This window comes from Nanorana parkeri, unplaced genomic scaffold (assembly GCF_000935625.1).
Source record: "Nanorana parkeri isolate BGI_ZX_2015 unplaced genomic scaffold, ASM93562v1 scaffold305, whole genome shotgun sequence".
In the NCBI taxonomy this organism is placed as follows: Eukaryota; Metazoa; Chordata; class Amphibia; order Anura; family Dicroglossidae; genus Nanorana; species Nanorana parkeri.
This window is the reverse complement of record NW_017306573.1, coordinates 641448-655130: the sequence shown is the minus strand read 5'-3', so window position 1 is coordinate 655130 and position 13683 is coordinate 641448. Positions and strand designations below refer to the sequence as shown.

Below are 13683 nucleotides of genomic sequence, written 5' to 3'. Positions count from 1 at the left end.
GGGGTTGTGCCACTTGGCTCACTGTCTCTCCTGGAAGCCTTGCACGATGACTGAAAGCAGATTTCTGGCATCCCCAGTCACGTCCTTCCGTTTACTGCACTCCATCCACCAGTCAAAAGTGTTACAGGAAAGGAGGAATGCCGTGGAGGGGGGTGCAATGTTTCTCTTATTACATCACTGGGGCAGAGCAGGTCATTATAGTGGTCGACAAGACCCTACAACTAAGAGTGCTCTATCGGATATGGCAATGAAGAGGGCCTCCTCAATAGCTACAAAATGGCTGCAGAGCCCTAACGCACAGAATAACACAAGACATGGCGTGTAAAACTTGTGGAGCAATCCATCCTCAAAGTTCACAGAACTGAAGTCATTCAGGTTGTTCTCCCAGCAGCTCTGGGAGAGCTGCTGGGAATGCTCATCCCCCATCCAGCAGTAACCCAGCAGCTTAGCTCCCACATCCCAGTCGTGATTAAGCAGCCCAGCTCCCTCCTTCCAGAAGTGACTGGGCTGCCCAGCTCTCTCCTCCCAGTCTTAATTAAGCAGCCCAGCTCCCTCCTTTGAGTAGTGGCTGGGCAGCCCAGCTCCCTCCTCCGAGTAGGGACTGGACAGCCCAGCTCCCTCCTCCGAGTAGGGACTGGACAGCCCAGCTCCCTCCTCCGAGTAGGGACTGGACAGCCCAGCTCCCTCCTCCAAGTAGTGACTGGGCAACCCAGCTCCCCCCTTCCAGTACGGCCTGGGCAGCCCAGCTCCCTCGTTCCAGTAGTGACTGGGCAACCCAGCCCCCCCCTTCCAGTACGGCGTGGGCTGCCACGCTCTCTCCTCCCAGTCGTAATTAAGCAGCCCAGCTCCCTCCTCCGATCAGTGACTGGGCAGCCCAGCTCCCTCCTCCAAGTAGTGACTGGGCAACCCAGCTCCCTCCTCCGATCAGTGACTGGGCAGCCCAGCTCCCTCCTCCAAGTAGTGACTGGGCAGCCCAGCTCCCTCCTTCCAGTACAGCCTGGGCAGCCCAGCTCCCTCCTCCAAGTAGTGACTGGGCAGCCCAGCTCCCTCCTTCCAGTACAGCCTGGGCAGCCTAGCTCCCTCCTCTGAGTAGTGACTGGGCAACCCAGCTCCCTCCTCCGAGTAGTGACTGGGCAGCCCAGCTCCCTTCTCCCAGTCATGATTAAGCAGCCCTGCTTCCTTCTCCGAATAGTGAATGGGCAGCCCAGCTCCCTTCTCTGAGTAGTGACTAGGCAGCCCAGCTCCCTCCTCTCAGTGGTGACTCAGCAGCTCAGCTCCCCCTGCCCACCAGTGAGTCAGCAGTCTCCCAGCCTCCTAATTTCTAGGATCACTAGGAGGGGAAAGCAGAGTGAGCTAAACATATTTAGGGCTCCTCCTCTAGGTTCTGCCCTTGGGCCCTGGCCGGCACTCTTCTACGCATCTGTAACGTGGGCGGGCCCTTGACATCCTAACGTACAATGCCCGACGGCTGGTCCTGCTCTGTATAGGAGGACATTGGTGAGGGGGTTGGCTGCATGACAAAGAGGAGCGGCTTAGTGGGACCAATTGTCCGATGGGGAGGAAGCCGGTGGGAGGTTCCTCAACCCTCACAAGTCCTTACAACCAGTAGGCGGAGCCACAAATATTTTTATATGACCTGCTGATCAGCTATGATGCCACCTAAGCAGCTGCATATGCTCAGCTCTTACATTATCCACCAACAGTAAATAAAACTACTCTGTGCTTTCAGGTACGGACACAGCATGCATCATTCGCCCCGCCCCCCTTGACCACATCATTCTCCTCCCATGTGCGAGGACCGATGCTTGATGACCCAGGCAGGGAGATCGTCCCCCCGCCCCAATCAACATGCAAATACAGTTTTTCAATTGAATAATTTCCTTTTCAAGCCATGACGTCATCATTGGGTCTGTCTGCTAATCTCTGCTCTACAGCAAGATCACGTTTGGTGGGAGGAGCTTGGAGGCTCCTATAAATGTCACAGCCGCCTTCCTCGAGTGTCATATGAACACACACGCATCTCCAGCATCACTTTAGATTTGCAACCCAGCTTGCTTCTGGGTGCTACAGACGTTAAGCTATGCAATCTGCTGATCAGATGTTTGTTTACATTCTAATAGTGTAATCAAGCAACTGATCGGCAGACTGCACAGCTTAACTCCGCAGCACCCAGTAGGGATGCAGGTCTAAAAGGATGTCGGGGTGTGTTCTTTCATATAACAGCTACGAGAGTTGGGACAACGACAGTACGGATCAGGAAGAGAGAGGATTGATGATGACTGAAGGGGCTCAGACAGGAAATGAGAGCGGGGTCAAGATAGCTGCTGCAGCTTCAGAGGGTTACATTGTAGATAATTGAGAATAATCAGGTGGACTTGCTACATGGGGGGGGGGGCGGGGGGGGCTGGGGTTGTAATTCCGTCCCCCATTTTCTTAAGTGCTGTATACTTCTGCTTCTAAAAACTTGGCATTGGATGGAACCCGCGGTAACACAACACAAATAAAAGAGAAGTCACAGGCTCCGCCCCTTAACGCTCTCATTTGATGAAAAAGGTGTTCAGGGGAAGGGCCGTGTGTAAGGGGACGCTTGAGGTGGCTGGACAGCCTTGGACCTCCTGCAGACAATTCCATCAACGTGGTCACTGGACCCGAGGAACTTGGGGCGAGGTCGAAAATGACCTCGCCCGCTATTAAACACGAGACTCCCAACAGAGGGCCAGAAACATTGGCCAGCGCCAAAAACAAACCAACAGCAACCAAAATTGGTCAAATGTAACCGGGAGATACACGGGAAGTGTTAACTGGTCTAGAAAGCCCGTCTTAGCTCTTAGCGCCTCCTTCTAAAGTGCAAACTTTAGAAGGAGGCCCGCGTCTCATTCTGATCACCACAGGGACTTTAAGACGCACTCCTCATCATCGAGAACGACCCAGTTGGTCATTTTTTTTGTGTCCATGGTTTTGTTGCTACCCTTTCCTACATCCTGCCTACATCCCCCCAAAAGCCTAATACAGGTAGAAGGACTTTTTGGTAATTCTTACTGTACTAAGAGCTTCAGCGGAAATATTTTGAAGGCCCATCTACAGGTAACAAAGAAAAGTACCTGTGCAGTGGGGCGACCTCCTCACTTCAAGAGTTACGTGCTTCTTTTTTGTCTAGGGGTTGGAGTAAACTTGATCCCCTCTCCCCCGGTGGTCAACACTGTCCTCTCCTCCCTCTGCACTCCAGCTGGTGGAATGTTCCTTGGGATCCTCACATCTAATGCAGGTCTGTGGACCCTAGATTAGATGTGATGAGGTCAGTGGCCCTTAGACCGCCTGAGCCCAGGGGAGAAGAGGCTGCTGAGATTAGTCTAGAAGCCTGGAAGGAGCCAGCAGGAGCAGGAATCAGGTGTAAATCTGATCCCCTCTTCCCCAGCAGTCAGCAATGTCCTCTTCTCTCTCTCCACTCCGGCCAGTGGAATGTCCCTCAGCATCCTCACATCTAATACACCTCTGTGGAACCTACATTAGACGTGATGACGTCAGCGGCTGGAGCCCAGGGGAGAAGAGGCTGCTGGGATCAGTCTAGCAGCCTGGAGGGAGCTGGCGGGAGAGGGGAAAAGGTGAGTAAATCTTCTTTACTCCAGCCCCTAGACAAAAAAAAACGAGCGCTTAACTCTTGCTGTGCGGAGGTTTTGTCCCCCCCAATGGTGCCAATCTTCACTTACGCTCTTCTCCAGGTCTGTCCCTGACTTCCTCCATGGTCCAGTGCCGGCATTCCTCTTCAGGGCAGCACTGCCAATTTCCTGTGAGCCCAGCTTGTCCCTGTGTCATCACACAGGCTGGGCTCACATTACTCCAGGACTGAGTGGTGCTCAAGTATTGCTATGTTAACACCACTCAGTCTTGGAAGAAGGCCCCGCCCCAATCACGCCAGGAGAAGGAAGAGAAGAGGCAGAGATGACGTCACAGGACCAGCAAGAAGACTTCAGGTCTGCATAAGAGCTTTCGAAAAACCATACCAGGAGTTGGGGCTTTGGGGGAGGCAGGTGGTGGAAATCCTGGAGATCCACTTCAACAACCTCTAGTCCCTCACCAATGAGACAACAACCGAGCTTCCACGGGATGACATCTCTGTATTTAAGGCTAGTGAAAAGATCGCACTCAGTCCCGCCGCATAAAAAAATACATTTCCCCAGGAGTTCCCGGTGGTTTGTAAAGATACGTAGACGACAGTTCACTTATCAAAGATATTAAAATTGTCCATACACAAAATATTCATCCATAGCTCCGTCCCACAAGCTGGAGTCCTTGTTGACGACTCATCGGCAACGCCACAAGCCATCCGTTGTCAGTGATAGGGCCTCCTACATTCGCTGCGAGAACCTCATTTGTGTCCCATGTAGGATGACCTCTAAAAAAAAAAAAAAAACCTCCTCAAGTTCTATAAAACATTTGGTCTGTCTTGATTATCAATACCTGACTCGCTGCTGAGGCTTTCTACCGACCCCGGGGCGGAAAGGGCTTCATAGTCAAAGTGGATTTTCTTGTGTCTTTTCAGGTCAAAGTTGTTAATGAAGCATTTCCCGCAGGCGGAGCAAGAATACGGTTTCTCCCCCGTGTGGATCTTGTGATGGCGGATGAGGTGGGCGTTGGTGACAAAACTCTTGCCACAGTAGGGGCAGATGAAAGGCTGGACGCCCGTGTGGATCTTTCGGTGGACGCCGAGGTTCGACTTGGTGGTGAAGTGCTTGCCGCACTCGGGGCACGGGTGTGGCTTCTTGGCGAGGTCGACGGGCAGGCTCTTGAGGAACTCCGCCCGCTTGGAGCCGGGCTTCGGCCGGTTCTCGTCGTGGATCTTCTCGTGCCTTTTCAGGTCGGAGTTGCTGATGAAGCTCTTGCCGCAGGCCGGGCAGGAGTGCGGCTTCTCCCCCGTGTGGATCTTCCAGTGCCGGATGAGGTGGGAGTTGCTGATGAAGCGCTTGCCGCATTCGGAGCAGCGGAAAGGGCGCTCGCCGGTGTGGATCCTCTGGTGCAGGGACAGGTTGGAGTTGGTGGTAAACCGTTTGCCGCACACTGGGCAGCAGTAAGGCTTTTCGCCGGTGTGAGTCCTCTGGTGGTGGGCTAGATACGTGCAGGTGGTGAAGGACTTGCCGCAGTCGGAGCAAGAGTATGGCTTCTCTCCGGCGCGGCTCCTCTGGTGACTGAGGCGTTCGGAACTCCGCTTGGCGGACTTTCTGTCACACTTGTACGGCTCTTCCGCCGGCGGCTCCTGTTCGCCGTTATCGTTCTCTTCATCTTCAGGGTAATCGCTGCCGTACTCAGAGTCTTCTGTGGGATCTCCACTGTCCGAGTCCCTCTCAATAAAAGTATCGTACGAAGGCGAGGAAGATTTAGAACGTGGAGGCCGGTCTTCATCGCAAGAGTCGGCCTCTTCCTTTATATCGGCAGTCGGGGGACTAGAGGGAGGTTGGCGTCCTCCGTGGCTCCACTGGGGCTCCTCCTTGACAGCAGCGGTTGGGAAGGATTCAGCCGTCTCTCCATCACATTCTGTTGGCTCGACTTTGATCCCGGAACCATTTGGCTGTGGCGGGTCTTCATCCTCTTCTTTGCACAACACCAGCGTCCCAGGGACATCCTCTGCTGGGTCGGACATCGTTTGCCCTGCCGGTAAGGAGAGTTTGGAGAGTCGAGCAATTTACAACAACGCTGTGAACTTCATTCAGCTGATCCGGCCACAAAGGTCGAGTCCTCCATGCAGCAAATCTGTTGGAAAGATGGACACGGTGGTGAGAAGGTGGAGACGTGAAGACACTTCAAGACGTTAATGAGAAACAAAGGATTCTGGGACTCTGCAGTTGGATAAGGCTGGAGGTGGAAGCGTGGCCTCCAATGATAAAGACAAATATAGAACGGTAGAGTGGCGGGGACGGAGGCCATTCAGTGCTCCCCTTGACTTGGCCACAGGCTCAACCTCTTCCTGGGACGCCTGAAGCCATTCCCAGAACATGATAATGCCCCCACCATGTTCTGGACCAGACCTGTACCGTCCGTTGCATGCCAGCTACACCTCCAGATATAACCAAGGGAGGTCCATGTATGACGTCCAAAATGGGCGCATGCTGCCCGGCTTGCTGTTATTGGATGATAGCCCATGATTCCTAGCGCCACTCACCTCTCCTGTCAGCAGATATAGGATCTTGTCATCTTTTCTCTCAGATGTCATGGAGGAAGGCTTGGCTCTGGCTCCTCCTCCGTCCTTCACCACGGAAAGGATGCTGAGCGTGAGATGAGTCCCAAGGCGCCTTCTTCACCACTGTAAATTCCTGTGTACTGAGAGGAACACATGCATCAGTATACAGGGCAATACCCCAAATCTTGTGAGATTTCCCCGCCATCCTCCCCAAATCTGTTCCTGGAAATGGGACGCACTCCCACCTTCGTGTCCTTCACTCCTCCTGTTACACTCTCCAACATAGTTCCTGGTGTACAGGCCCAGGAACTCAGCACGGGGATGGTGGGGACCCCTCATAATGGGCACAGCGTGTGTACAGACCCGGGAACTCAGCAAAGGGATGGTGGGAGCTCCTCGTAATGGGCACAGCAGGTGTACAGACCCGGGAACCCAGGTCAGAGATGGTGGGAGCCCCTCATAATGGGCACAGCAGGTGTACAGACCCGGGAACTCAACACTGGAATGGTGGGAGCCCCTCATAATGGGCACAGCAGGTGTACAGACCAGGGAACTCAGGTCAGAGATGGTGGGAGCCCCTCATAATGGGCACAACAGGTGTACAGACCCGGGAACTCACTTTTAGTGCACTCCGTCTCAAGTCGCCCTGCAATGTCTCGGGACGGGTGGCCCAATCTGCTGCAGCGGTCACAGGTGGTTGATGGGCCATTCAGAGGCATTACGTTGCGGGAACACATAGCGCAGATCTCAGCAGCTCCATTTTAATTCATAAATATTATTCAACAGATTTTGTTAATAAAATATAAATAATAATATATTATGTACACACACATCTTAGTTATGGGGGTCATGTGACCAAGGTGCAGCTCACATCTCCATTACAAACCCCCTAATCACATGACTGACACTCAAAGTGACAAGCCCCTCCCTTTGCATATGATACCGGCACAGCACCCCACAGCAGCGACATGGTTCCCCCATTTTTACCTGCAGTCACTACCAGGCATCACACACATATCACCCTCTCCTCTCCTTCTTCCTGAGACAACAGGAAAGGAAGTTACAGCAGTTACTTCCGGTCTGTGCGTTCCACGGGAGCTGTTGCGTTCCAAAGGGCGGATGGCACCCGGCGCTCCCTTCCCCGCGATCCCGGGCTGCGAGGTTCCGCCCACTGCTCGGGCGCTTCAGCACAGTGTGGGTTGTAAGCTCAGTAGCCCTATTCTAAATGAATCCTACCCAAGTGTTTGACCAAAAATCAATCAATCGATCGGGGGTCCCACTTCATGGTGTCTTATTTTAAAAAATGAAAGAAAAAAGTCGTAATCAAATATTGATATTATTATTATAACAATATATTTATTAAAATATAGCTAAAGCATATTTAAAATGATTGATTCACCAGCAGTGAATGTAAAGTGAATGTCAAAAGGCACTGCTTTATAAAGATGAATGCTAATACTACATTTAAAGAATACTTATACTTATAATAACATTATTATAACACTAAAACTATTTTAATAATACTGCAGTTGTACTAGAAATAACAATAATAAAATAAATAATGTTCTACATTCTATTGCCCAACATAGGATTTTTATTTTAATAAGATATGAATTATAATAATAAATAATAATACTAATAATAGACATAAATTAAACTAAAAAGTAATTGCTCTTTATTTTATTGATGAGATCCCCGCTTGTAGTTCCCGAGTGTGCACATCTCATGTGGATATCACAATGGGTTTCCACCATTTCTAAGAAGCACAGGGGCAACCTAAGGTGACCGGGCGGGAACACGTCAACCTGGTTGGGTAAAGGACCAGAAACAATGGTGGTGACGTCTCCCGGTGGGGATCCCCAAGGCTGTGGTTGGACTGACTCTATAACGGCACGCCCAGTGTGAAGAAAGACACTCAGGACAAGATCTGAGGTGAAATATTTTATTCACAAGCTCCACGGACATAGAAAAAACATATACGTACATGAGTACATGTCAGTACATGTGAACCACACATTCAATAAGTTATGTCATGTATACTTGAAGGGCAGGTGGTGGGGGAGGTGGTGGTGATGTAGATCAATGTCTCCTCGGTGATACAGATTGATCCATCCACTGTTGTAGTGTTCCAGGCTGACGCGCCGCACTTTCCTGTACCAAAGACTCTGCCTATGAAACCTCAAATATATTTTTTTGTTGAGTTAAACCATTAAAACAGAACCAACAATATGACCAACTAGAATATACCAATTTGTAAAGACTTTTCGCACAATTACCAAGAATCACCCCCACCCCAAACATGGTATGGTCCATGAGTTCCAGTAGTGTGAACAGGGGGAAGGAACCCTTCAAGGAAGCCTCATTTCTTTATGGTTGCCATCATTCTGCCCCTCCAGACAATTACTTTTGTTCCAATTTGGAGAATTGGGGTGGAGGTGTCACACTCACTTCATCCCGGATCCAATGACGGGTCTTGTCTCTGGCCCAAAGTGCTGGTGACGAAGGCAATCAGCTACCTTAAAGGGCTAGGTGATGCATTGGTTTTGGTTGGCGGTCAAGCAACAAGACCCTACACCCAAGCTGAGCCCCCGTGCCTCCAGTGTCTGATGTGCTTCTAGTTTCTGTGACCCCAGTGATCTCTGTGCTACCAGAGACTCTGTGACCCCTGTACTGTCATGTGACCCAAATGCTCTTGTGACTCTCTGTCCTTTGTACACTCCAGTGACCTCCGTGCTACCAGAGACTCTGTGATTCCTGTACTCTCATGTGACCCAATGCTCTTGTGACTCTCTGTCCTTTGTACACTCCGGTGACCTCTGTGCTACCAGAGCCTCTGTGACCCCTGTACTCTCATGTGACCCCAGTATCTCTTGTGACCGCAATGCTCTTGTTATTCTCTGCCCTTTGTACACTCCAGTGACCTCTGTGCTACCAGAGACTCTGTGACCCCAGTATCTCTTGTGACCCCAATGCCTTTGTGACTCTCTGTCTTTTGTACACTCGTGACCTCTGTGCTACCAGAGACTATGTGACCCCAGTATCTCTTGTGACCCCAATGCTTTTTTGTCTTCAGTGCCTCTCTGTCCTTTGTTCACTCCAGTGACCCCTGAGTCTCCAATGACCCCTGTATCTTTGGTGTCCCCAACGTTATGCAGTGACCCCAGAGTATCCTGAATCACCTAGTGACCCCAAAGCACCACATCATCCTCCATCACCCACAACACCAGAAAATCCTGTGTTAAGTAGTGACCCCAGGGCATCCTGTGACTCCATAGCGCCCTGAGCAACCCCACAGCACCTGCATCTCTATGCAGGCTTAGGTACGCTTCTGTATTTCCTGGGCTGTCTCTCTTCCTGTGGACATGGACCTCTGTCCGTGGCAAGGAACAAATACTTTCTCAGGTTTTTACTGGTGTCTGTAACCCTGCTGGTGTCACTGTGAGATGAAATGGGTGAAGCAGTTGTCACTGGGACAGGATGGCTGGGAGAGGGGAGAGGGAAGGGGCAAAGTATGCATGGGTGAAGCTTTAGAAGGCCGGATTGACCAATGCAAATTCTCGTGACCAGTGGCAAAATAGGTTTTTGTCATCTGCAATAGGTGGGCTTCCTTGCTAGAGTCCAGATCTGAGGGGGTGGAGGAGATTCCCGAACGTGAAGCACATTTACCCTCAAAGAAGAATGTTCCTAATTATAAAGATAACCAAACCTTACCGGAACTGGATTTCATTTAATCTCTAGGCCTCCTGGCCAAATTTCCACCTCTCCCCCTTCACAGCTCCATACTTCCCTTCAATCCTTTGCCTCCTGGCAGCAAAAATGTTCTTAGTGCTGACCACGCCTTCCTTAGACTTCTATAGGCCAGTCAACCAACCGCCTCCTGGATCAGTCGCCGGGCCGGGACTAAGAAGATGTTGGCTGCCAAAAGACAAAGAACTGATAAGTCCGTGGGATAATATTAAGGTAAGTAGAGATCTGTGGAAGGGCAGGGTGTATGGGATCTTACCAGGGGGCCCATTGAAAAGCCAGACCCACCTGGCTGATATAACCATTTCCAAATTCAGCGTCACAATGGTTCCCCTTCTTTGTGAGTTCTTCTGAGGTCAACTATGTGGCACTCCAGATGGTTTGTGAGGTAGGAATTCCTCATGAAACGTTTGCCACACTTAACACAGGAGTGGGGCTTCTACCCAATATGGTTTCTCTGGTGAAGGACCAGGTTGAGTACATGGTGAAGTGCTTCCTGTATGTGTTGAGTCTCTTGTGTGGACTCTATGGTGCGGATCGAGTCTGGAGTAGGTGGAGAAGCATTTTTGGTACAAGGATATGGATTGTTCGCGGTGCTAACCCTCAAATGGGTCACAAAACCGTCCACGGTGAAAAAAAACCTCTTTCTTTATTCATCACATAGATGTGACTCCTCCCCCGTGTGGCATTTCCGATGCCTCCTGAGATGCGAGTTCCTCACAAACCGTTTCCCGCATTCCGAACAACAGTACGGCTTCTCTCCGGTGTGAATGCGATGGTGGAGGGTAAGATTGGAATAAGCAGCGAAGCGTTTGCCACACTCCGAGCAAGGGTAGGGCTTCTCACCAGTGTGGACGCGCCAGTGCTGCACCAGACAGCTATAAGCTGGGAAAGATTTCCCGCACTCCAAGCAAGAGAAAGGGTTCTCCCCCGTATGGTTTCTCCAATGGACCACAAAAGAAGACCGGCTGAGGAAACTCTTGCCACACTCGGTGCAAGAGTAAGGCTTGACTCTGTCACCGACGTGGCTTTGCCGGTGCCTTGTGAGGTGCGAGTTTCTTAGGAAGCATTTGCCGCACTCCGGGCAGGAATACGGCTTCACCCCCAAGTGGATTTTCCGGTGGAGGCTCAGATTGGAGTAAGTGGAAAAGAACTTGCCGCAGTCAGAGCAGGAATAGGACGTGGTGCCCGGGTGTGGTGGAGCAAGGCCAGCGGAGCTGGTGAAACGATAAGGCTTCTGGCCAGCGTGGGACCTCTGATGGGCCACCAGCTCGGACCTGTCCCGAAAAAACGTATTGCATTCAAAACAAGCAAATGGTTTATTGTAGGCACGAGGCTCCTGGGGAGCTTTGCTTTGATCGAGGTAACAAGGAGGGTAAAAGACCGGTACATATTCCCCCTGATCATGAGTAGCCGGAGAACATGCATTGAGAGAAAACCCTGTTGGGGTGGGAGGTTCTTTATACGGAAAAGGGTCCTCTTCAAAATGTGCAGATGGGTATTGTGTCCGTTGGGTTAGAGTGGAGATGTCAGGCTGGAGGAGATGCTCTTCAACTAAGAGCGTCTCCACCTTACAATCAGCTGGGGCAGACTGTGTATGGGTGGTGGTGGAGTCTTCCAGGTGGAGGAGATGCTCTTCAACTAAGAGTGTCTGAACCTTACAATCAGCTGGTGTAGACTGTGCATGGGTGGTGGTGGAGTCTACCGGATGGAGGAGATGCTCTTCAACTAAGAGCGTCTCCACCTTACAATCAGCTGGGGCAGACTGTGCATGGGTGGTGGTGGAGTCTACAGGGTGGAGGGAATGCTCTTCACCCGGGAAGAGTTCCTCCTTAACAACGATAGTCAATGTATGAGGTGTGGTTTTTGAGATGTCACACTGTGAGAAACCTCCTTCTTCTTCTTCACAAGAATTTGAAGCCTTGGTGATGTTCTCCATGGTGGGGGTCATCTTTTGCTCCTCTGCTGAGGAGGACTGGTCGGTTAGAGGATGGATAACAATAATTGAATCTTCATTTGGACAATTTGATGACGGTGAATCTGTTGGAAAGAAAGACATCAGGGTGAGAGGAAGGAAACATGGGAATATATAGGAAGCTGAAGCAAAGGATTCTGGGAGGAGAAACATTTCTCTAGAGGTGATGGTGCAGACGGGGTCACAACACCATCACCATCCTGAGAGCTCTTGCTCTCAGGAGAAGACCTTTTCCAACTAAATATAAACAAATCTTCGCCCTACAAACTCCTTCAAGGACATAGTAGGCCCAAAATCGATGGGAGTCTTTTTTGGGCTAAACTGTAAAATTATTATCTTTACCTCTATATTTAAAGGTCTCCTGGTGACCATTATCAAAGTGAAAGAGAATCCCTAAATTTTGGGTTGTCACCAGAACAGGAATAGATGGGAAATTTTCAACTGGGGTGGCCTGGTGAACCTTCTGACCACCAGAGATTTTTCTCCATTCGGAGGGATTTCCTCTCACTTCCTGTTGTGGTGATCAGGCAGGAAGTGAAGGGAAATCTCCTCAATGGGGAGAAAGCTGACAGAGGTTATAACCCTCCCTTACTCTATCCAAATCTAAAAAAAAGGTTTTGGCTTCAGTTCTACTTCTGACTCTTCTTCAACTCTCTCGTGCATTGAAGTGGACATGTGTATAGGGATTCCATATGACATACTCTCTGGCCAATATTACTAGACCTGCCCCTAGAGTCAATGGATCTGAAGGAGCTATGTACATGGGAGTCACCGACATAGAGAATAAGTACTGCTGGTGACTGTGAGCATTCATGGAGAACGGAGAACCTCCTACATCCCAGAAGTAGGAAATGCCCATTTTGGGAAGGTCCAGTTAAAGGAACGTTCCCATAATATGAGGGAAATCTTAAACATATAAAAAGATGACAGACAGATCTGCAAGAACTTGGGATTCTTACCCGGTGATGTGAGGGGCGGCCGGTTCTCCATCATGACGTCCTTGTAGAGATCTCGGTGTCCTTCTAGATACTCCCACTCCTCCATAGAGAAATAGACAGAGACATCCTGACACCTTATAGGAACCTGACACACACAATGATACAGTCACCATCCAGACACATCCCTTGTCTGTTCCTGGATCGTGTCCCAGAATTCCCGGCACCGCTCACCTCTCCTGTCAGCAGCTCAATGATCTTCTGGGTGACTTCTAGGATCTTCTTGTCGATGTTCCTCTCGGGTGTCAGGATAGGAGGTGGAGGACCACCAGACTTCTTCTTCATGGGTCCATAATTCTAAGCAGTAAGATACAATAATCATCACACAGAAAAAATCCCTAAATTACTCTTCACCTAGATGTCATGTGACCTCCCAGAATCCTCCTCACCTCTCCGGTCAGGTCTGTGTTTTATTAATAGAGATAAGAGTGATGTCATGTGACCTCCCAGAATCCTCCTCACCTCTCCAGTCAGTTCTGTATTTTATGAATAGAGATAAGAGTGATGTCATGTGACCTCCCAGAATCCTCCTCACCTCTCCAGTCAGCTCTGTGTTTTATTAATAGAGATAAGAGTGATGTCATGTGACCTCTCAGAATCCTCCTCACCTCTCCAGTCAGCAGGTAGATGATCTCCAGGGTGAGGGTTAGGATATTCCCAGACACATCTTGTTCCATCCTATGGTGGTTGAGGCGATATACACCGGACCCTCTCTGTATGAGGATGGAGGAAGCTCCACAGTTTGGATGCTTTGCTGGAAAACACAGAATTATAGATATAAAATGAATTATTTTATA

General features: G+C 50.2%; 1 protein-coding gene and 1 long non-coding RNA gene across 2 annotated transcripts in view; both read left to right on the top strand.

Annotated features, from left to right (window-relative positions):
* The window catches only part of LOC108788099 (zinc finger protein 62 homolog), a 949422-nt gene that overhangs the window by 691551 nt on the left and 244188 nt on the right, over nt 1-13683 (top strand). The gene's annotated exons all lie outside the window — the stretch shown is intronic.
* LOC108788113 overlaps nt 1-13683 on the top strand; it is a 24193-nt gene that overhangs the window by 9450 nt on the left and 1060 nt on the right. Inside the window, exon 3 of the long non-coding RNA XR_001941307.1 lies at nt 10832-10838. This is a non-coding gene — a long non-coding RNA (uncharacterized LOC108788113). The remainder of the gene's footprint in view (nt 1-10831; nt 10839-13683) is intronic.